Genomic DNA, 23710 nt, shown 5'->3' with positions numbered 1-23710 from the left:
CTAACTTATTAAATAACCCAAAGAATCGCTGATGTTTGGTTGAAAATCGCGTATAATTTTATCAGTTACTTGTGAAACCGTCCCGAGACAAAAAGTACAGTCATTAAAATTTAAAAAAAGTATATATGTTCATATATGTATTTTGAAAATATGGTTGATGCAACAGAATAAAAACAGGCAAAAAGTAAAGCAAAAATTATTTAAAAAGTAATTATTATATATAATTCTTTCTCTTATTAAATTAAAGAATTATTATTTTGCTCATTATAAAAGAAAGAGAGAGATATGGTATAGCTGGCTTTAATTCATTTACTCCATAATTAGAAAAAAAAACAAGACGGAAAAATGGACTTACACGATGTTGCTTATATATCGTATTTTTAAATACCCAATAGACCATATCGCGCATGGCTCAACCGCGAAATAAGAGATTTTTAATTTTTGTTTTCCTAGTAGAAAGTTAGCATAGCTGCTGAAAGTTTTGAAATGTGTTCCTACTAACATGTGTATCACATCTGATACAATCTACGCATATATTTTTTGTGTTAATAAGTTACGATTTAATAGATACGCAACGAATTCATTTCACTTTTCACGTTTTTTATTCACAATAGTATTCACTTATTATTTTTATAAATAAAGTGTATCTCGCAGTATATAATATGTTGTTACCTCGAAAGAAACAAAGTGTGTCAATTAAAAAAAATGTATGCGATAACAATTTTATAAGCTTAAACATTTAAATTTAACAAGGGAATACAAGATATTTGAATACAAAGTTTATATACGTATTACACATATGTACTACTTATATACTAAAGAAACCTTCTTAAACTTATTTCGCACAATCGCACGCACCTCTTATCAACGTAAACGTATCTTACACTTAATTCTAATTAATCGCTTTCACAATATTCAACGCACGCCTTAAGGGGATCCTAAAGCCGTCTGTAATATCGTTTTTTTTTTTAGAGAAAATCTTTCAATTGGTTTTATAGAAATGCAAAATTCTTGTATAGAATTAAAGTACGCATCAAAATCTAGGTCATGGTGGTCGAATTTATATCGAAAACAAAAAAAAATTAATATTTTTTGTTAATTTTTGGTACACATGACGACAATATTTGGTTTGTACAAAAATTTCACAATAAATATCCACAAAATTAGACCGGCATGACCTAGGGACAACATGTAAGAACAATATCGTGCAATTGGAACTAAGAATAAAAGCTTACAAAAAAAAGATTAATTGTAATGAATGCGATATAACTTATAACCTTGTCTATCCTTGTCTATTATCATTGTCTATACAAGAACAAATATAAAATTTGGTCGGTAATACAGACGGGGCTTTAGGATCCCCTTAAAAATCTAAACTTATCCTAAACCTAATTATAAGCCGCATCACTCGCCGTCACTGCCCTCGCTCGCGCATACACACACGCTGATAATAATTTATTGTTACTCCCGTTGCATTCTTCCCTAAAATATTTTTATCGTTGCCTATATTTAGCCATAAAGTGTGTAATTTTTCGTCCGATTTGAAATTAGAGGCATTTAGTTATGATTCAAATTACGAATATCAATTTCATTCGAAAGTAATAATTGGGCAAATGGATGCAATATGGATGTGATTATTGTCAAGCAAAAAAGTTTAAAAATTAAGCACCTAGAATGTGTTATTCATGCGGAAAAGTTAAACTATCGTCTTTAAATCAACCACCCGACACACTCCTTATGTTTGTCCACAATAAGGATATTGAAATACAAATAAAGTCGTATTAAGAAAACCAACTCCCGGGCGAAGCCCGGGTAACCAGCTAGTAATCTTATATAATCATATATGACCATATAAGTTCTTATAATTAGGCCAAAATTAATATATAAGCATATAAGATCAATTCTTATATAATCTTATAAGACATTATAAGAGATTTTTTTATCCGAGGTGAATCGTATACCTCGTCTTGTGCGGTTAAATGCCCAAGATTTGCATAAAATTGTTCAAACATATGTTGCATTCTGTTGTGAGGGTCGGATGCGTCAGTTCATGAATATTCCTATTATTCATTCTTCCATTCCTGTTTTCAAAGATTTAATCAACAAACATTATTTCGAATATAACAAATGCAATATACATTTCCCGCGATCATAAGGTAAAGAAATCTTTATTTTATAAACAGAGTTTCCAACCAAGATATATTTTTTGTCTTATGCTACGATTTTTCTTATTGTTTTATTTCAGGAGACTGCCCAATCGCAAAATTGCAGCTCAAATGAAGTGAAAAAGAGGCGGCACCGGCAGTTCTCGACCTGACAAACAGGATACGCCAAAGCTTGTGCGTTACTTACGTCCACCCACGACTACGACTGTCATATATGCTTTAGCCCTTAGGCTCGGCGCTACTGTTGCACTGCTCATGTTTTTCATCTATTAAGCTGCAGTGCCCTGGTCAATTGTCAAATATGTCATATACGATGTCGCACTGTAGCTGCGAGAGTGATTTTAAAAACTGTTTAGACAATATCGATACCATATGGGCGAAGGCAGGAGGTATAGTGATTAAGGGCATCCTCTTCGGTGCACTCAAGACGCAATGCTTCAATGGAACGCGAATGTCCCCGCAATGAAAAAAATATTTTATTTATAAAAATAAAACGCATTATGTATTTTTTTTAATAAAACGCATTCTTCGTACAAAGAATTGGGCTTACTTTCGGCCTTAGATGCTTGTTGCTGAGAACATGACCACTGCCCAGAAACGATAGCGTCGGGACGATACGACGTAAATGGGATACACAATCCTACAGAATATACGATGTCGCGTTGTTACTGCGACAAAAAATTCCGAAATTGTATAAAGAATATCAATGGCTGGCTTAATAGGTTTGCGGCCGCTGCGGTTAAGTGGTATTACTTCGATTATACCTCCAGATGTGCTGCTATTGAGATAGTCAACCGTTCTCGCAGCGGCAAATCGATTCTCTCATGATGTCGGATATCGACTAAGCTAAACCACCTATTTTTAAATCTGGGCAGAGTAAGTGCTGCAATAACTGCCTTTTCTGAACGTTGACTTGAAAAATTGAATATATAATAAAAATGGCGGGATCTATTCGTATAGCAATCTGGAATGCAAACGGCTTACGCCAACATAAATCTGAACTTAAAATCTTTCTACGACGATTTGGGCTATCTTTCGAAGAAAGATGCGTGCTGTAGAAAACATGATTTCTGCCCATACTCGATACCGCCGCAAAAATGCAAATATAACTTGTACAATAATTACACTTATACTCTGTCGCATTGCGATTGCGACGCCAAATTCCGCAGATGTTTACATAATCTCAATACCAATGTCGCCAATAAATTTCTTCAATTGGATGAAGATTTCCGGCTTTTTTTGGGAAGTGAATATGTGCTGTAAGGAACACGATTTCACTGCCACTCTTATATACCGCCAGGACAATGCCTCATAGTAACATACTTGAGGCATATAAATAAGTTCTTAAATGAAATTATTGAAAATTTCCTCATATGAGATCGAGATTAACAGATCATTAAACAAACAACATCCGGAACAAATCGTTCTATTGAAATAAAAAAAATGTGTAAAGAGACAAGAAGAAAGCGCGCAGAAACTGGCAGAAAACACGAGATCCTGAGCGTAAAACTCAGTTTCAATAGAATAAATAATAAACTAAAAAGATTTACATATGAAATCAAAAACCAAGAGATAGCAAGGTATCTTCAAAGACTTTCAGCCAAAAAGGATACTAATTATTCCTTCTGGAGAGCAACAAAACGTATTAAAAGACCTATTGTTAACGCTCCACCTATTAGGAAATCTGATGGCAAATGGGCCAGAAGCAACCAAGAAAAAGCTGATCTTCATGCTAATCACTTGGAGAGTGTAATTTCAACCACACGAACCACATGACAGCCATACTGTAGATTTTGATCAAACCGATGAAGTGTATAAAGAAGATATTCGTATTAAACATATCTCTCCTAAGAAAACTAGAAGAGAAATAAATTGTTTAAATTTAAAAAAAACTCCCGGCTTCGATCTCAACACTGTTCAATTATGTGATATCGCATTGCGACTGTGATATCAAATTTTGCCAATGTTTGCGGAATCTTAACTCCTGGGCCGCTTATTGGATCGAATTGGGTTACTTCAGTTATGCCGAAATGAATTGCTTCATCATATCGAACAATCATATTTTTCCAGATGGTACAACACAACCAAAGGAGATCGGCTGCCGAATATTATCGGCTGCCGTCATACTCGAGGTTACTCGAATGTCCGGATACAACCTGAATCATTCGTCAGAATGAAATGCTTTATATTTGAAACAGGTGGCATTTCCAGCAAAAATTTGATAAATATTTACAAAATATTACTACAAATATTTATTTGTAATTACCATAAATATTATATAAAATATTTGTTCTATATTTTAATAATATATTGAATAAAGTTTTTATAAGATTTTTTCTTCATATATATGAAATATGTATAAAATATTTTTATAATATTTCAAAAAAATATATAGTAAAAAATATTTATGAATATTTATCATAAATATTGTGTGCTGTCTGGGAAATTTTAAAGGAATTACCGCATAAACTAAACAAAATAAAAAAATTGATAAAATCTATCTTTCTGTCGAGAGTTTATGACCATTGTCTATTATTTTAATTAATTAATTAATAACTTTATAATTATTGTAAATCACTTGTAAACCATTCATTGTAAAAGAAAATTTTAATGTGTAGATGAAGAAATTGATTTCGAATCACTTCTACGGTTAAAACCTGACTCAAAAAACCTAGAGGTTCTTATACCTAAAATAGGCAAAAGACTAAAGTTTGAAAAAAACTTAACAAATCACGTGCATTATGGTCATAATGAATAAAAGTCGCTGACAGTCGTTGTCAGCAAAAAAAGAAACGATATAGTAGTCAGTAAAACCTACAGAAACAGGAGGAGAGGTCTTACCACACGGATGAGGAAGAATCCACAACCCCACGGAAGAAGAAATCCGAAGATCCTAAGGGACAATATGATTGGGTAATCCAATGTAGGAAGAAGAGAAAAGCGGCTAACTCGCCTAAAACTATAATTACCCCACCGAGTTCTAGTCTTCCTTCTAAACAAGTTTTGCAAATAACTGCTAACAAACTCAACAAAGTAAAAGTCGCCCCACCGTCAATTTACATCAGCGGACTAAAAGACATTAATGAAGTCACAAATAGACTACAAAAACTAGAATTTAAATGAAAAATAACAACCCTACCGTCTAGTGATATAAATGGTCAATTACCAAAATGGTACAGGACTGTCGCTAAAACGACAGGCTGATGAAGACTTTTCCAGCCATTCCGGCTTGGAAAAATTATCCCGCGTTGAAACCGACTCTACTTTACAAGGTAAATTTAATACATCTAACCGCTTCCAATGCCTGGCAGAGGCAATTGATTTGCTTGAGAGGGATGAGGTGGATTGCGTAGATCAGTCAAAAAACGAGCATGTAGCATGTGAGTAGATTAACTAATCGCGACGACGAATTGAAAGAAAACTCAGACGAACATAAGGCAGCTAGAACCCCCCCCCCCCCCCGATATATCTTGCAACTAGAATTCACGATTATGCAGAATTTGCGAATCAACTGAAGCATAGCGTTGGTGAAAACTTTTATTTAAAATATCTTGGCAATCAAATTAAAATACAATTCTTTAAATTGAACGATTTTGTCGGGTTTAAGAAATTTGCAATAGACAAAAAGTATGCGTTTTACACCTACTCTCTCCTAGAAGACAAAACTCTTACTGTAACTTTGAAAGGCCTTCCAAACATCCCAAATCTAACGGTCTCCAACGAACTAAAAAAGTATGGAATTGAAATCAACTCGTGTACACAACTTAATGACGAAAGTAGCGCATACGCTACATATAAAATTAATTGGTATTATTATTTCGTATTATTATGAATCTGAAAACGAGAAAAACAAAAAATTCTGAAATTGTTTAATTTGTCAGTGAAATTAAAAAACAGATATCTTAGATAATAAAATTATTTGCAACTAAATCTCCAAAATTGAAACTATTCTGGAATATAAATTTCTAAAAATATAAGTAGTTTCTGAAAACAGATATAAAGTGAAACGAAGAAGTTTTCAAGGACTCGAATAAAATTAGGAAAAACTTACATAGAATGTAGTATTTCTAGAAAAAATACCTTTATAAAAAGTCTCGGAAAATGTACCATAAAATTTAAATCCACACACATGAGTCGTACATATAAGAATGAATTGGTAGTACACGGTTTGAGCTTAGTGTGCATACGGATCTACCTGATTTTAAAAGATGCGAACTCACTGTGGAAAGCGCGAATTAACCACATATGGCCGGATGCTAACTGACTCTTATGTCCCGGTTAGTTAAAATTAATAGCACCTTATTTTGTTATCTAACCGTCTAGTGATATAAATGGTCAATTGCCAAAATGGTAAAGAATATCGTAAAATCACCAAAATGTTAAATAAAAGAAAAGAATCTGGGCAACGAACTGAATGGCACATTTTTGCTGATAAAAATACTCGCCCCTTCAAGATAATGGCAAAAGGACTTGATTTTGCCACAGACTCGAGAGCCATAGTTTCAGATTTGGTAACCAAAGGCTTTCAGACCTTTAAGATTATGTCAGCAACCAACATATTATTACCAACAACATATTATTACCAACATTGATATCCATAACATGCAACGCCTTCGGATCCGTTTTTTTTTCCTATGGCAATTGCAAGAAGGGTCCCATTAATGCAACGTAAAAATATAATTAGGTACAGGGCAGATATATAGAAATAATACCGGCTTTAGAAATTGTAATCGACTCATTTGAGGACGTAATTACTGATGGAACGCGAGCGCACTTCGACTCGTCGCGCTCGTCATTGATAAGATACAGCGTGGGAATTAACGCGCCGGTAGTCACAGTGTCGCTCCCACGAATTCTTTTATCGCTGTCCGGAGTGCGATATGACGAATCGCTCTTATTGTGTAATTGTATAACTCCGATTAATTTCTAACGATCACTTTTTAATTGCTGCGCTATGCGGGATATATCGATATCCGATAACGATTTGGAAACAATTTCACTCTAGTATGATTGACCAAGTACGTGAAAGAACGCTCGCGTCGCGAATTCGCAAAGGACGCCGCAATTTGTCCCGCGTTGCGCGCAATGTATTAAACATATCTCTCCTAAGGAAACTAGAAGAGAAATAAATTGTTTAAATTCAAAAAAAAAACCCCGGCTTCGATCTCATCACTGTTCAAATGTTAAAAGAATTACCGCACAAAGAAATCATGAAAATGACTCGCTTATTTAATGCGTCTTTACGATCGAGATATTTTCCTAAACAATGGAAAATAGCCGAAGTAATAACAATACCAAAACCTAGTAAATCTCTGGATGAAATCACTTCATATAGACCGATATCACTTCTTCCAGTCATATTCAAAGTTTTCGAAAAACTCATAATTAACAGACTCAAACCAATTATTGAAGAAAATCAACAGATCTGCAGATTAATATAATACCGTTGCTAAAGAAAGAGCATTTACTGCTAAAAAACATAAGCAACGCCTTGTTAGCCATCTAAACCGTCTACTCCACACAGAGGAAAGGCTAAGACATCTGAGGAGAGTCAAATCTACAGATTTAATGCATAAATGAGTGCATTCTCCTTCCATCTGCTCTTATATGGAACCTTATAAACCTGCAGTGGCAATAACTGCAATGCCACGTAGACTAATGTTATTATTTCTTTTAAATTTATATTGTAAAACGGTCTATCTGACTGGTTCAATTGTTTGATAGCATTATTGGCCTCTAGACGCCTCTAGACGGGGCCCGATACGCCCCGGGAGTGCGGAGCCGCATCGCGACGCGGCCCATCCTCCCTCGGTCGACAACCAGGGCCGACCTTCACTTTCATTAGGTACGCTTTTAGGTATCTCGCTCAAGTCCCAATGACTCGCGTACATGTTATGCCCTGAAACTTGACCGAAGTGTTAAAAAAAAGGACACTTCCGGTATGATTTTTTGAGGTAAAACCCCCTTAAAGAACATACGGCTAAAACTTGTGCCAATCGATTCAGGATGTCAAACACTTTGATAAAAAAATATGCTGCCACCTCCCACCTTCACAGGAACCATGGCAGCAACCCAGTTCCAATAAAACGCGAACGTAAATTAACGTATCAATATTAATGCAAATTCAATGTAAACTGTTTAATTACAGACAAGGCCGTAGCCAGATAAGAAGGATCAATGTGCCCCCACACGGATCATGCTCATTTTTTTTTCCTTTGATTGCTATCAGTGTCACTTACAATTTAGTTAAATATTAGCCCTTAATATTTGAACCGTTTTCGTGGGGTCTACCCAACTAAATCTCTGGATGAAATCTCTGGATGAAATCACTTCATATAGACCGATATGACCACTTCTTCCTAATATTAAGCTGGCCTCACTCGAGCGGTTGCTTTGGCGTATCTGGGTAATTGTTCATGCATTACGAATATATTTTTGTGCATAAAAATAACGCCTCGTTGTTAGTCCGTGCCAGTTCTGAGCTGAGCGTTGAATGGCGGCCGAAGAAGACGACCACGACGGCTCGCGCCGCCACGGAAGCCTCGCAGCAAGGAAGATCCGCGAGAGGCCAAGGCACGGGACCGAGCTCGGATCCCCGGGACCGGCGCGAGAACGCCGATCGGTTCACCTCGCCCTGATGTAAAAAATTTACGCACATTTCTGTATTCTAAATCTATAGATATCCTTTTTTTGTTTGTTTAACTAATTGAAGATATAAACGAAGATATAAACGATCGCTGATCACACAAAAAACTACTTGATTTAAAGAAAAGTGAAATGTAATATTGCGAGAGCAAACTTCATTATAAAAAGTTTTTATTAAGTCTGTTACGTCCTGTTGACTCCACGATTTCCTTCTTTCGTGGAATCACTCATCTCATCACACGAAACAGACGAAAACCATAAAATAGCGGCTATCAATTGACGAAGCGGATGCACTCCAACTGTCATAGCTCATTAAATGGTAAATGACGAAATCTTCCAGAAGACTCGAACCTAATAAAATAGGCAAATTATAGACTTGTTTGTCGCATTCCATCTAATTCCACGAAAAGAAGCACGAAATTTCAATTATCTCGAAATTTCGTGGCAAAGGGCGCAATAAATTAAAAACGCCATAAGAATCTGGGTGACCTCTCGGGTCACGGGAGGGCTGATCTCACGCTTTTCCGTGAAACGCAGATTTGACCTAAGACCCACGCCTCGCGGCGATTGATAAAATTAAGCCTCTGGAAGAGACTGTCAAAGGGCAAGATGATAACGTACTCGCCAATGAATAGCCGCTAATTAAAAATTGCTCATAGGCAATGACGATTTTTGGGGAAACTCGCCACGGGATAGGCGGAAAATTGAAACCTACGTCACGATCAGAAGAGAACAAATCGGATTAAAACATAATCCCGGCTCCTTAATTTTGTATAAAAATCGCGACTTTGCGCACTTGGAGACACTTCTGATCCAGTCCGAGACGTCTTGAAATTATATTTACCAGCCGTACTTGTCAATTATCATCCAGCTGTATTCCTCAAGTAAAACCAGATTTCTGTCGCGTCGCGAGTCGATTCTGTGCGCGTCAAGACACGTCACAGAACCGAGCCAAACCTACCTCCGGAAGAATCCGCCGCAATCACCTCAGAGACTCCCCGATCACAGCAGTCAACAGTAAGTCCGAGATACCCGCTCGGTTATCTACATACATCCCTACAGTATACATATATATATGTGTGAATACCATACACGAGAACACGTATATATATAAATATAAAATCGTCTTTAAAACCCCCCTTTTTTCGAATTCAAAATCATAAAATAATTTTAGTGAAGTCGAAAATTCACCGCCGCAAGTCTTTGGGAATACTATCCGCAATCGGCTAATTCGGAACAGGCGCGCCCGCATAGTGGAGCGACAGCTCCTAGCTTCATTTCTAAGACGCGAACGGTCTCCGCATATCGAACTCGCTATCCCTGATTCTCCCTCTTCCCGATCTCCCTCATCTGCCTGTTGCTCCCTTGCGTATCGGGTGTTCCCCGATATCCCAGAATCTTCCTCCCTTTTTGAACCTTCCTACTCTCCAGTTCCTTCCGAGGAACTTGCGGAGTTCCGGGAGAGATCACCCTGCAACTTCTCCCCTGTTCCTTTCGACGGAATTCCTTCCCCTTCTAGTTCCACCACCCTCTATCGTGACCGATCACCCTCTCCCTCCTTCTCCGACTCGAGTATCGAAGTACTCGAGGAATCCTCCCCGCGTTCCCCATCCCCTACTATAGAAATAGTGTATGAATGTATAAATTTATAACTAACCGTTAATCAACCATTGTATCGTAATCATAGCCCCTTACGTAACCATGAATTTATAACTGACTATTTCTCTAGAATAAATTTAAATATTTTATTCCGATAACTATGTTACTAAATTAATGTTTGAACCCTCGTTTTTATATATTCACACATACATAGTCAACACTTATTCTTCACAATCTACTCACCAATTATTGTACATATTTTTTTTATAGTATCTTTATATTAAAGAAAGATATTTATCTTTTCTGACTCACATTCTCTTATACGATTATATTTCGATAATGACAAAGTAACACACAGAAAATTATAAATACATTTGTCACGAGACCGATTATTTGACTGAGAAAATCGAAAAAAAAAATTATTAAATCTAAAATATCGATAAAATAATCTTAAAATGCCTTTAATTAACAAGCCAATTATCGTTGACGAGCAGAATATCGATCTTTATAAAAATCCTCCCCGATCTTCCGAATTTGTACCAGAACAAATGTCAATCCACACACACACACACACCACACTTCCACGTATTATTATATACAATAATGATTCTTTAATTTGTAAAAATATTTGTTCTATTCCTTTTATAATAAATGTTCTAATTATTTGATTAAAATAAACTCAATGTTTATTCATTTATAAATAAGACCTCACCCCTCACTACCTCTCTAAATCGCACAAGGTCCGATCCCCGATAATAGGGATATTATCCTTGACCGAAAACAGGACCGCGAGTGCACGAAAACTCTCAGTAGGTAGGCGTAATAGCGTCCCTTCTGGACGTTGACCCACGGGCCACGACTAGGAATTTTCCCGAAAAGTTCATTCGACTCGAGGCACGCGCCCTTCCAGCGTGAACCCGAGATACCATAAAGATCTCGTTACGTCTTCCTTTACCCCCTCCCTCGAATAGCCTTTCCTTCGCTATCCGTCGAACCAATGTACCTAAATTCCGGGGTTCTGACGTAACAAATGCAAAGAATGAAATGTGAAATATCAAAATGTACATATTTATAGGTGTTTCACGCGCAACAAAATGTAAGGAAATTGAAAAATATATAATATAGGAAAAATGTTGACAAATGAATAAAACTTGGTGCACAAAAAAAAAGCATGCAAATTACCAAAAGTGTTGGGAATAGTAGTATCACCGAAACGTGAATTTGTTGATAAATCAACTTGATTCCCACTCATAATACTCATTTCGTCTAACGCAAGCATGCAATCTCGATTTGTACGTGTCATCTTCAAATTGTTCAACTTTTTCTTTTAGAGCCTCAAATATATCATCGCAAATTCCAGGTTTAAATTTAATCGTTTCTAATCTTCTACCAAGTGTCCTAGTAGATGGCAAAGGAATATTTTGTTTCACAAGTTCTTGGTAACTTGATACTGTTGGAACATGATACTTTTAACCAAAGTGCTTTTTTTATGGTTTCTTCAGACCATTTATGTACAGTTTTTTACAACTAGAATCACGTTGGAGCCATTTGATTTGGTCATCATTGAGAATACTTTGTGTAAAATTTCTGTACATTTTAATAAACTTTTCTCAACACGTATTCTCCGTCGTTACTTCTCAGCTGTCTGATACGTCTTGATAAAAAGTTATTTCATCTCGGTACTTTTCGAGCGGTCACATCTGCAGCTTGAAGCTTAGCGTTTGTCTCTTTTAATTGTTTTTCCAGATTTTCAGCTTTTAGAACAGCAATTTTCAATGCTTCATCCAACGTTGATGTAGTTGTATACACAATCTGTTGGAGTTTATTCATAATCCATGGAATTGGTTTTTTCACAAATTTATCTTCGGTATTCGGCAATTTACTAGTAAAAACTTGTATCGAATATAACTCGCCTGAAACTATAATTACCCCGCCGAGTTCTAGTCTTCTAGTAAAATTTTCTAACATATTCTGACATTTATTTAATATTTTTTACATGTTTTTACACGTTTTACATTTATTTAATATTTTTAATATATGGATATTATCATGTACGCAGCAGTTGTCATAGAAGGGCTCGCTGCGTCAAATGTGCAGGTGAACATCCCACTGGGTCGTGCCCCAAACCCACAGATACCAAACCTAAGTGTGCTAACTGTGGTGAAGAGCATACGGCCAACCATAGAGACTATATTGTCGTAAAAACGCAGAAATAAAGCTAGTAATAGTAAGAGAATAGCTGGAAAGCAACTTAAGCAAATTGTTAAGGACCGACAAACTGAACAGAAGATGAAGGTAGTTGAAGACCAGTGTTAGGCAAAATTTATTCTGAATAACGAATAAAAAATAACGAATAAAATAAATTTATGGTGTGGAGAAGGAAACACGTCATCTTCGTACGATCAATTGGGCCGTCTTTCGGACTTAGATGCATGTTGCTGGGATCACGACAACTGCCTAGACTGGATAGCGTCAAAAACATACAACAAAACTGGAAAGATATATAACAATCAAAGTTATACCATGTCGCTTTGTTCCTGCGACAATAAATTCCGAACGTGTTTAGATGTAATATAGAAGACAAATATACTCAGACGAAATAGACCCCGAATTATGTCAGGAGATTCTCGAGTATATGGAAAATTTTAACCGTTCAATTGGAGACGAGGTATATTGCGACGATTCATTTCAATATAGACTTTCCGGGCACATTATGGTGTGGAGAAGGAAACACGTCATCTTCGTACGATCATATTTTTTTTTAATTTTCATAACATAATTGTCTGTACATTTTTGAATTATAATCCTTGTAGATACACTTGGGACGAGATGTTTGGATTTCTACAGATTGCTACTATCTAGCTATGAGTAACATCAGATCGAACGCTGTATTCGTTAGAAACTTAGCGGTTGCTGTATTTGGTGAGGAACTGTTAACGAAATGTACTTTGAGCAGGCGCGGTAGCAACAGGAACAAGCAGACAAAAAAACCAGAAGGCGGAAAGCTTGATCAAAGAAAGGTGTTAGCTATCAAAGGTACGTATTGTTTGAATGAAGGGATGTACAAAGGTGATCACGTGGCCATTTATGTTCTGTGATCGAGGAACATCTGCTTTCTTTTTAAAATTAAGTAGAGTTATAAGTTTCAGGGAAAAATATGTACAATATAAAAGTGGTAACGTGGTCACTATATAAAACACGCCCTTCATTAAATCATACAATTTATTCCATGAGCAGAAAGTGTTGTACAATCACGTATCATTTCAGACTTCTATCGGTATTGGTTAATGACCGAAAGAGGTATGGATAACATTCAAGCGGATATGGAAGCACTAAAAACGTTTGACTACATCCGGAAAAAAATTGCTGATATGAAAACTCTCCCACGAGGCAAGTTACTGCTACATTATTTTCAATACAGTGACCCATATTTCTTTTATATTATTTTACATTATAATTGTGTTTGTAGGTGATAGAGAGATTTGAGGAGAAACACGGGAGGAGGAACGTGAATCCGATGACGAAAATTAAACGCCCGAAGAAGTGCGAAAATTTGCTCAATCCCTGAATGAAGATCAGATTGAAGATGATAAATTTCCAGATGAAGGCAGAACCTACTAACAAAGATCAGGAAGGCCTTTCCGAAGAAGAACGACAGAAAGGAATGGAAGCCTCCTTACCAAATTAAGAAAGTAGACATCCGGAACAAGCAATGCAATTTAATGCACAGAATGCTGTTAACCAAATGTACGAACCTGAAAATTGCAGCAACCCACCGGTCCCATCAAATAATTTCCATTCTTTTTCATCCGCACTTTCCATTTTTCCAAGTAATGTAACGTTAAACGAAGTAGTATCATTATAAGCGATTGTGACCATTGGTATGTCACGGAATTCTTTCAGATAATTCCGTGACATAGCCATCGTCAGGCTGCCCGATTTCATATGAAAATCCATATGAAAATTATTTCATATGAAATCGGGCAGCCTGACAATGGATATTATTATTTCATATGAAATAATTTTTATATGAAATCAGGCAATGTCACGGAATTCTTTCAGACAATTACATTGGTATGTCACGGAATTGTCTGAAAGAATTCCGTGACATACCAATGTAATTTACTTAAATTATAAACCAAAGGAACTCTTATTCTATTCATCGTATATTGTGTGATATTTCAAATATTTTTTCAAGTATTACTTCAGACTGATTGTGAGATATATTAGCTAATACCCTGAGAGTACAACATATAGTAGAGCTTTATAAAGCAGCTTTACTTAATTTTTAACAAGTTTTATTTTCTCACCTGCTGTATTTATAATTAAACGATTGTAATAAAAAAAATTATAATTATAAAAGTTGGCCATTTCTACTTTGTCATAAGAAGAAATATGAACCTCCATTTAGGAAAAATACGTATTAATTAATAACAACTTATTTTTGTGATATTTTATTACCATGCGTTATTCTGTTTTATTTGCAACTAAAAGAACAAATTAAATTATTTTAAGCAAAAAAAGACTCGGAAAAATTCACGTAAAATAAAGTAAAATAAGTTTGTAGAAAACCTATTTTCTATCTGTATTGACAGTATACAATATACAATACAGCATACAATTGACAATATACAACTTATAATGCAGTATAAAATATCACAAAAATAATTTGTTATTAATTATCTTATTTATACCTTATTTATAAAAGAACAATTCAGCATTTAACAGGTATTTCTATAACGGTCGCCACTCGGTTTTATTTTACCCACCGAGAAAGAATATAATTAATTTGACGTGCTGATCTCTGACCTTTATGTTGCCCTCGCTAATTCCCCTTTTTTCTTTTCTGTTGCAGGTTTCCCCTCGTCGCTGGATCGTTGATCGCCGCTGGACCTCGCGCTTCGGACCGTCTCTGGACTGCATATTTACCACTAGATGAACGTGGATTTGTTATGTAGTCATTCCTCGATAATTCCTTTTTCTAAAAATATCATATAAGATATTTTGTATCATAGACCATACAAATATTTATATATTTTATTTTACATTGCAGAAAAGAATATATTTTTTAAACTTTATGAAACACATTTATAATGTTCGAAAAAATGTTCCATTTTCAATATTAAAGTTGTGCACATGGCGCATTTCATTAATCAGATTTAAATTGAGAAATTTAATTAAATTTTTAAATTTTAATTGAAAAATATTTGAGCAAGAAATCCATATTGTTTCGGTCGTAATAATCAATTAAATTTCAATAGATTGGTCAAAAATAAAAATTTTTAAGCACATAAAATAAATTATATTAAAGCTAGAATCTTTACCTGCAAAGATTTCTTTTCGGGTTCGTGGTGTGCAGCCCGTCCATATCCTTCTTCCATATAGTATCTGGTCTTTCTTTATGGAACACTATACATATGTCCCGGCCGTACCATACTCATGAAAGATACGTGATCTTTTTCTTCGGTTGTGTACCATCTGGAGAAATATCGTTCTTATGAAATATTTAGTGACTTACATGATCAATTCGTGTACAAAAACACGATAAATATAAGCGTTTGTGTTATAATTACTCCAAGAAAAGCTTTTTGTCAATAATACAGTGACGTACATATTTGTCGCACAAGACAAATTGCTACGTGTTACATATAGGTGTTTCGAATATTACATTCGAATATTATTTAAAAATATTAAATTAAATAAAATTTGAATTTTCAATGAAATTAAATAAAATTTAAATTTTTTGTGAAATGATAGTAATATAAATAAAAGTATAAAATAATAGGATAATGAGCATTTACCAAAGATTGAGGCTGGCCGACATACACCGAGGGCCGTACATATCCATGATCTCCTATTCCTGCGAAATACACATGGTGTGGCCTCGGTAAATAATGGTGGTACGGTGGACGATGTAGATAGCTTATTAACACATGTGAACGAACATCGGCTTGGTTCGATTCATCCGGGATACACCATACACGAGGACGTCGGGAACGTCTGTCCCGATCGGTGAACAGACTGAGACTGGTTTCGGGAGAGTCTCCTCCCGAAGAACGCGACGACAAAATAAATGCTGACTTCAGAGATTATAGACGACGTTATCGCGTGTAACTCGAACCGTCGGCGACGGCCACGATTGTCTTCGCCGAACGCTTTGTAGATACATTGTGAAACCGTCCCAGGGCTAAAAGTACAGACGTCATTAAAATTTTAAGAAAGTATGTTCATATATGTATTTTGAAAATATGGTTGATGGAATTTTCTACGTTAGTTATTTGGCAAAAAAAAAAGCGTGTGCTCGCGTTATGTCGTAAATACCACGCATTTGCCCAACAGCCAGCTCGCAAAATAACTGTAAAACGATCATCAGGATTCATGTGAACGCAATTCGATTCGCGCGCGGACTTCCGTTTGTTGTAAAACGCAAGATTACGAAACTCAGTAATGATATGCATGTATGGATAGCACTTCCTCGAAAATTCGTTGCACTACGGGGCCAGGGCACCCACAAACGTGCCCTGATTATCGCATAAGTGGGTGGCTGGAATGCGAGACGTTGATCTAGAGCCTATTAGACTTCTCTCTCGCTGCGGGCCTCTCTGAATATAAATATCGCTAAGCAATATTTCGTCTGCGTTTCATCGTTATCCCGCATTATATTATAGCACGCGAAACTTGAAACCAGGAGGTAAATTCCTGAAGCGATTTTATAATTCCCAGATATTATACATAGTAATATATCTACTATTAAGCGATACGGTAATATCGTGTTAAATTGCTAGTAATATTCGCGGCAACTTCAATATTTTTCAGAATTAAATATCACTTTTGTAATACGTATTGCCTAGTTTGTGCAAAGTTTTTTTTTTTAATAGGAAGTTAAAAATCAAAAGTTTTAGTTTGATAGTCCAACGAATTTGATATGTTAATTTTACATTATTTCAGTTTTCTCGTGTTAATATGACTCTTCCTAAGTGTTAAATGTGCGACAATTACATGTTTTTCCATAATGTCAAAATGTCATATCCGATTATAAAATCGTAAACTTTATATTATAAATTTTCAAATTTTCTCTGTATTTCGACGAACCTATCGCAATTCGAATGATCACAATAATTTTGCAGAAACTAAAATGTATTTTTGTAAAATGACTTCATTATCAGAAGACGATTATACGTTCCATGAATAATAATTAAAACTCAATGTCTTCGCAATGCAATGTTTCCGCGAGGTTCACTTTTTGGTAGAGAAAATTCTGCCGGGCGACAGGAAGAGCGCCGACACCGCGCATCCGACCACCTCGGCGAAAAACGATCGGCTCATTCAGCTCACCATCAAAGGCATCTTGTACGAATTCTACGTAAATTATTGCCGAGCGAAAGCTACCGGGTCGAAAGAGAACGAACAGATAATTTTTGTCTCTTTATCTTTTTTTTTTGTTTTATTTTATTAAAGGATAAAATTTGCCAAAATTATATCAAAATTAAAATTAAAATTACTTTTCTTTTTCTGTATACACGTAAACTTTATAATGACTTGATAAAATTTTAAATTGTTTATTTATACATATATATTTATAATATTTACATATATTTATATATTTATTTTCATTTTTGATAGTATATATTTTATTTAAATTGGAGAGATAAGGCTCTGTTGGAAGTCCACACGTGGAAGGAACGGGCTAATTAAGAGCCGATCGCTGAATAAATATAACTTCGCACCGCCAACAGCGATCGGCTCTTAATTAGCCCGTTCCTTCCACGTGTTTTATTTAAATATCCATAATTGCATTATTCTAATCAACACTTTTTATTTTTTGAGGCAATACATATGTTCTCTCTTTGTAATTGGCGCCGTAATTTAAAGAGATAGGTATCATTTCTTTTTTTGTATAATAGATCACTTGATTACGTACTACTTCTTACTTAGGTTTTTTTACGAGGTACCTACAAAGATATTACGTCTACCACTTGTTACTTAGATTTTTTCGAGGTAACAACATATTATATACTGCGAGATACATTAATTTATAAAAATAATAAGTGAATATACTATTGTGAATGAAAAACATGAAAAGTGAAATTCATTGCGTATCTATTAAATCGTAACTTATTAGCACAAAAAATATATGCGTAGATTGTATCAGATGTGATACACACGCACATGTTAGTAGGAACATATTTCAAAACTTTCAGCAGCTATACTAACTTTCTACTAAGAAAATAAAAATTAAAAATCCCTTATTTTACGCGGTTGAGCCATGCGATATACCATTGGGTATTTAAAAATACGATACGGTTTACTAAGTATTTAAAAATTATATTTTGATGATAGAAATTTAAAGTTTACGTTATGTAACTTACTAAATTGATCCGAATATTCTTGTAAATTCGAGTAACTCGCGAATATCTTTATTTTTGCGCGCATTTTAGAGAAAACATATATTTAACTAAACCGGATAAACGCGAATCTAATCTGATTTCTAACTCACTATGCATTTACGCTTATGGCATTATGCGCGCGATATGTTTTCTGTAAAAAAACTGCTTGTTAATATGTATAGATAGGCGGTTATATTAATCTGTAACGAAATTTTTAGATACTACTTCTTGGTTTAAACTTTCTCTTCAAAAGCAGTAGTATTATTATCCGAATAATTAGAGTTTTTAATTAATCATTAGGTGTAAATACAGAAACATTTTTATAAATATTTTAATAAAAATCTGTAAATTATTTTATTCTTTAACGCAAACATTCGAGTGTGGTTTCGATAACTGTTTGAGACAAGTTTTCTTATATCTTAATTCATTATTGGTGCTATTAATTTTCCAGAAAAACAATCATATCAAATTATATATTAATAATTTTTCAGTATTAATCTTAAATCTTTGAAAAATAAAATTAATTATTGTTTGTCATTTATTTATTTTAATTAATAAGTTCATCAATTATTGCGTTATTTTTTTAGTAATAGTTCTGATAATCCTTTATTGTGATCATCACAATAGCTTATTACTGCACATCACAAATATTTTTGTCAGAATTGTAACAATATGCAAAACAGAACACTTTGATTTTCTTAATGAGTTAAGTATTCTTTTTTGCCGGAAATGTTTAAGATTAAGAGAATAAGAGAAAGATCTAAACTTATTTAGATGAATAGAAACATTTAAATTTAATGGGCACCCCATTTTTTTATTTAAGATGTCTTTAATTCTATAATTCTTTAATTCTTTAATATTATACGAATTAAGCATATTTTCTATATATCATTAATCCAAAAGTTTACTTCGTAAATTAGTTGTAGATAAGATTTTAGATAAATTATTTATTAATTTTAAACTAACCAAGTTATATTTGTTGAGCAGCTTGAAAGTGTTCTGACAGGCACAGTTCTGGGTGGACAGATCGGAGCAAAATACTATCCAATGATCGATATAGCTGTTGTTAAGGATCACATAAGCAAACGTAAATTTTTCAGATCAGTAGTTTCTAGTTTCTACATGTTATGGAAAGACATAGGCTTGAAATAGAAAATGCATTTCGCATGTTTCGCCATTCCCGAGATACCATCTGGCAATCGAAAACTTTCGTTCTTGATGGTGTAATTTGTAACTCGGTTGGATCACGACGGAATATCGTGGATTTAAGTCAGTTTTTTCATATCGTAAATTACATATCCTGCGACAACTATATCGTGTACATCTGAGAAAAAAAGACAAAATTTTGCAAGCTTTGTCGTGTGAGTCCATTTTTCCGTCTTGTTTTTTTTTAGATATGGGTTAAATGAATTAAAGCTAGCTCCCATATCTCTCTCTTTCTTTATAATAAGCAAAATTTTGCAAGCTTTATATATAACCAACGTCGTATAAGTCCATTTTTCCGTCTTGTTTTTTTTTTCTAAATATGGGGTAAGTGAATTAAAGCCAGCTCCCATATCTCTCTCTTTCTTTATAATGAGCAAAATAATAATTCTTTAATTTAATAAGAGAAAGAATTATATATAATAATTACTTTTTAAATAATTTTTGCTTTACTTTTTGCCTGTTTTTATTCTCGACTCCAAGCTATCGATCAAGCCTACTTAGAACTTAGAACTTGATCCGTTCACTCGTTATTGATATCTCAACATCTCGAGTACTCGCAACTCGTCGCGTCGCGTAAAAGATTCACGGTCGACACTATACCGTGTCTCTTGATGCATAAAGTATTTCGATTGTCGCAGATGCAATTTAACTTAAAATTATATCTCCTGCATAAGATATTATGCTATTTATTTATTCCAACTTTTTCAGGAATATTTTATTCTCGTTGAAAAAAATTATTTACGTGACGACACGCAAAAAAAAACGATTTAGAATTAAAAATTTAGTTTGTGCTACCCAAAAACTACTTTTACCAAAGTATTTAATTTTATTTTTTCAAATACACTTTACAAGAAATTTATATTTTAAAAAATTATAAAATGTTTAAATAACGTAAAGTTAAAAATTAAATAATATCAAATTATTTTTAGAAATCTATATAATTAATACAAATATAAGTAAAAAATAAATTTGTTCTCTTTCTTACTCTTTCTCTTTCTATAAAACAAATTGATTTTATGTTTTTTCACTTTCGAATAAAGAAAAATATGCGGTTCTATAAAAATTCTCAGTATATCGCAAAATCTTTTGCAAAACATGCGTACGTGCGTGACGAATGATGTTCGAGACGTAACAAGAAATATAACAAATAATAATGCACTTAAAAAAGTATGAGAATTCCAGTTGTTTTCGAAAAATTATATTTTTATGATAATTGTATTAAACACAAAACGATATGTTATTATTCGTTATTTGTTATTATAGGTCGTACAGATAATTTATCTTCGACGTTTACGGCAACACCTCGCCGGTGACTGGCCGATGCATTGAATCGGAAGAAAATAACGAATCACGGTGTAGAATTAAACGGAGAGGGTGTGCGGTAAAGGGCACAAATATCAGGAAACTTGGACTAAGAGATACAGTGCGCGTTGCAGGAGTGTCGAAGCAACACAGCGCGTTGCTCTAGTCAGGTACCCTCACCTTTCCATAATCGCGTGCTGCAAATAATTACGTGACTTTTGCACATAAATATATCGCGGTGAAATTATTAAAAGGAGCAGAATACTTCATTTGTAATACTTTACATATTTCATCACTTATAAGGTTCATCATGAACTTATAACAATAATAATTGACGCGAGGAGATGATAATCGTTCGGAAACGTCGCGAAACGATGCGTGAATTTTCGTCACCGTGTCAAACATCGTTCATAAGCTCGGCGTCTAAATTGTTAATTATAGTCTCGGTGTCCGAGTATCGATGTTGCTTATGAAACGCTCGGCGCCGGCCGCAGGAGGAAGTAAGTGCGAAAGCGGAAAGTACTTCTAATCTCCGGTGGAAAGTGGCATTTATGCTAAAATCGAAGAGCGTCTCGCTTCGCTTGCCAAACGAGTCATCGGAACGAAGCTATTTCAGGCTGGCGCACAGTGGGGCAACAGCGGCCAAAAATAGGTTTTAAACAATATTTTTATTTTCCATAATAACTATTAAAATCTGTTATATAACATCTCAAAGTAGTAGAAACTTTATAAACATATCAAGGATTTTAAAAATTCAATGTTATTTTGAGTATGTAAAAAATTCAATGTTATTTTGAGTATGTAAAAATAGCTAAATTTAATTTATGTTTTTCATTAAATATTAGATAAAATTTGAGCTGCTCTTAAAAATTAACTAAAGGCGATTAATATTTTCAACGTATTAAATTTATTATTCACGGATGTTTAAAACTTATTTTAAAAGATAAAAATTTAATTGCATGTATAAGTGTTTTTTAAACAGTCTCTGAGTCTCTAGACTAAGTTTAAGGCAAATATTGCAAAAGATCAGTTTTTCAACACATTTTTAATAATGATATACAACAATAGACAAGTTGTGTTTTAGATAAAATTCCAACTGTATATTGCTATCGTATTCATAATTATTTAATTTTTCATGTAATTTCTTTTATTTTTTACTTTAATTTTACTTTGATTTTTTCCTTTATTTCAAGTTATTTTCTTTATTTTTTATATAATAAGGCGTATAATAATAAAATTTTTAAAAACGCACGAGAGCACAACAGTCGTTTTTGTTCTCGACTAGCTAATAGACATTCTTCATTATTTGCTCATTTCTTCAGATTCTCTTATTAGTGCAATACGATTTTAAAAAAATAAAAAAAATTAAAGAATTATCTGAGGAAGCACAAAACAATTATTGAAGAGCAATGTTGATAGTGAGAAAATTTTATGAACAAGAAAAATATATATTTACAATTATTTTTAAATATTTGAGTAACAAAATTTATATTTAAAGTATAATCATACTTTTAATAACAAAGTTATTTTTTATTATTGGCACGCATAATTCAGAATTTTTAGTTCAAATTTACGTATATGAAATTAATTTAAAAATTTGGTGCGCGAATAGTTCCCTTCCCCCCTAAATAAACGCCCGTGAATGGATACATATAAATCCATAATCCAAATATACATTCATCACTTTACATATCCCGTAAATTTCATCGAAATCTATTCATTTTTACAGATTTTACAGATTTTTAACCGTTTGTTCCTGATTTGCCCCTGTGAAACGTGAATTGTACTCGTATTTGAAGCGGACGAAGAGAGAAAGAGAAGCAGAGAATTCGCGCGCGCGCCGGTCGTTTCGCGACGACCGTGAGCTTGAGTAGCGAAATGTCGCGTCACCGAAGAAAAGTGCATACGCTGCGTGTGGAACTAGTGATCGTATTGCATCGCAGACTTCACCGGATTCACGTTCACACGCTCGACTATAATCCGATACATACTTTGCCATATTTAAGCGATACGAATTAAAAATTCTCTACTTTTGGTTTATTAGAATCGGTTGTTAAGAGAGAGAGAGAAAGAAAGGGAAAGAAATGAAAGAATTGAGTTTTTTAAGTATTAAAATTATTGTATATAAATATTATAAGAAAAAATTAAAATTAATAAAATAAAAAATAAAAAAAGATATCCACGTTGTAAATGAGAGTAAATACTACTCTTAATTGGAATGATGAAAACATCTGCGTAATTAGAGTAGAAGACCTGCATCGCTTTAGTCAAAATATTGGATTAGAATTAAGGGTATTTATTTTGATTAAAATTTGAAAGAAAATTATTATATTAATGTATTAGTAGAATATTATTAATAATAAATTCTATATTATATTTTCCTTCTAGGAACATTATTTGAAGATT

The 23710-nt window shown here is 34.1% G+C and overlaps 1 long non-coding RNA gene across 1 annotated transcript; it reads right to left on the bottom strand.

The window, feature by feature from the left end:
* Window positions 1-583: 583 nt before the first annotated feature.
* On the bottom strand, window positions 584-16416 carry LOC139813154 (uncharacterized). Its single transcript, XR_011732052.1, has 3 exons — window positions 16211-16416; window positions 15734-15887; window positions 584-15390 (listed from the first exon to the last, which is right to left on the bottom strand). It is a non-coding gene; the product is annotated as an uncharacterized lncRNA (long non-coding RNA).
* Window positions 16417-23710: the final 7294 nt, after the last annotated feature.

The sequence above is a fragment of the Temnothorax longispinosus genome, chromosome 5 (assembly GCF_030848805.1).
Source record: "Temnothorax longispinosus isolate EJ_2023e chromosome 5, Tlon_JGU_v1, whole genome shotgun sequence".
NCBI classification, from domain to species: domain Eukaryota; kingdom Metazoa; phylum Arthropoda; class Insecta; order Hymenoptera; family Formicidae; genus Temnothorax; species Temnothorax longispinosus.
Note: the sequence above shows the minus strand (reverse complement) of the source record. Positions and strands in the feature narration are given on the sequence as shown.